A 2486-nucleotide genomic window follows, 5' to 3' on the forward strand; every position below is an offset into this window, starting at 1 on the left:
GGCCTTTTGAATGAAAAAAAAAAGAATGTTAGTTGTAGAATCTTGGTAGTTTTCATATAATGTAAAGCAAACTGCTGGTGGCAGGGTGATATTAACACGTGCTTAACATATGTATCATCAACATACTAGTTGCAAATACATATTTTCCAAGCCAAAGTAAGGAGCTTAGTGGTACCACTTTTTTATTGCAGTTACTAGCAAGGAAAGAGTAATTAAAGAGAAAATTTTAAAAGGAAAAAAAAAATTGAATGTTCTAATTAAGCAATATAAATGTTGATCCCTGTACTTTGTAAAAAATGCATTCTTATAATATGTTGGGTGTGGTCCTTGAATACCCATTTAAATTTATATGGCAAGCTGTTGGGTTTCTAACTTGCTTTCTAATCAGCATGTACTCATGAAATTTCACTTGTCAGCATTAGCACATCCCATTTTTCTTTTTTTTTTTCTTTCCTTCTTTTTCCTCATATGTTGCCTATTATTCCTTGTTCAAAATAGAATTTCATTATTATCAATTACTTGGTTCACAGTGCAAACATTCATTGACATTGTTATATCAAGTGCTTAATTTTTTTTTTTTTTTTTTTTTTTTTTTCATTAAAAATGTATTTGCATGATCAGAAGTTGCAACTAAGCTTGCCATAATGAGAAGAGCCTTAGTTGTGCAATATTTTGAATAAAGTACTTGCTGTATCTTTCAGGAGGTTTTGAAGTAAAATTAAATTTAGTTTATATGATTATTAGAAAAAGATATGCTTACATTCATTTTTATAAAATATTTGGAGTGTTATCCTATTTGTTAAGGGATGTTGTATCATCCATGGGGAAAATATTACTGTTTGAAGGTCTCTTGTTTGTAAAGAGAGTTATTGTTTAGTTAAGAGAGATTTGCCCAGTCACAGCAAGGATTAAAAAAAATATATATTCTCCCTGCCCTCCTTGTTCACACACCTCATGTGAATTTTTTGTGATTTGTAATAATCCGTTCATGGTGTGCATGTGTTTTGATATGTATATATATGTATTAAGATATTTCTTACTATAAATGGTAACCAATGCTGCTCATAAATTATTTCCCCATTGTATGTAACTTCTGCAGGGAGATTTTCTTGGAAAGTGCATCTTCCAGTTCCTTGTTCCATTATGTTACACACACATGTAGATAATATATTTTTGCCAGAATATAATCTTCTTTGAACTTATAGTAGTTTAAATTAATTCATAAAAACCAAAATATACATTAAAAAAAGGTATTTTTTCTCAATATTTTTCTTCATCAGTATTTTTTGTACTTTACATTTGTTTTTTCTGGTAAGGAAAGCTTGACTAGCTGTAAAGTGGAAACAAATTAATGTCCGTAAACTTTGCAGGACCATCTGTATGACAATGGCAGTTCAGGGTTATATATTCATTAATAAAAATGTTTAACTTAAAAGTCAATTAATTCATTTTATACATGGATCTTGGAAATTATGAACTGGTAAAGATTTGTTATCCTAGGGAAATCATGCATGTTCACACGTTTTCATCATATTCTTAAAAAGGAATAACATTCTGGTAATAAGTTAAAATATATTCAAAGTATTCATCCAGAACATATTACCAGATGTACTGTAATTAACCCTTTCCTGATGGGGCATGTGCCAAGTGAAAACCCCTACGCCGGGCCATTGCAATATTGCATAGGAAACGTCACACTGGCATGACGCCCCAGCATTGGAAAATTAGCTGTGTCACACGGGTGTGACGCACTGTCGTCATAGGGTTAACCCATTAGCAGCGGATGGCTGCAAAGACAGAGTCAGTCATAGACGCAGATGGCACCTACTGCACAAACATTTTTTTAATACCGTGACCAATGGGTTAGATTAACAGGACAAAAAATAATATATGGAAAAATTGCTATATATTTAACCTATTGCATACAGGTGTCATGACACATGTTGGCACCAACTGGGCCTAAAAGACAGGAGTCAGTGCGTACATGATGCGACATCAGGATCTGCTAACAGTTGAAGCGTGCACACAGTCATGAAGTATTATGGCTGTAATGACGTTAACTCCAGAGCTACAGGGTTCCAGTCAGCCTAAACCCACATTTTATGATGGATTTATGAAAAAATATTGTTTGGGTTAGTCTGTGCTAACCATCTCTAAATTTTAGCCAGTGCTGCTAGTGTCGTAGACTGCCTGCCCTGACGACCAATTAGGTCGTTAGGCACCCCGTCCGCAATGGGTTAAGCATATGTTAAGTACAAATAGTGAGTATGTCTGCCAGGGCAGTCACCCCTTAAACAAGTGAGCTCATGAGGGTTAAAAACAACAACAACTGAACTTGGTGTGTAGCCAAGCAGTGAAGTTTCTTTGCTTACCAGTAAAGATAAAGGTATATGTTAGCTGTTCATGATCTCTTAGTCTTCATCTCTAATTGGAAAAGTGGAGGTAATGCTAAAGAGTGTTTGGGGAACTAACAGAAATATACCAAA

Source organism: Penaeus japonicus, unplaced genomic scaffold, assembly GCF_977035675.1.
Source record: "Penaeus japonicus unplaced genomic scaffold, GWHDUDI00000001_assembly GWHDUDI00000022, whole genome shotgun sequence".
Taxonomy (NCBI): domain Eukaryota; kingdom Metazoa; phylum Arthropoda; class Malacostraca; order Decapoda; family Penaeidae; genus Penaeus; species Penaeus japonicus.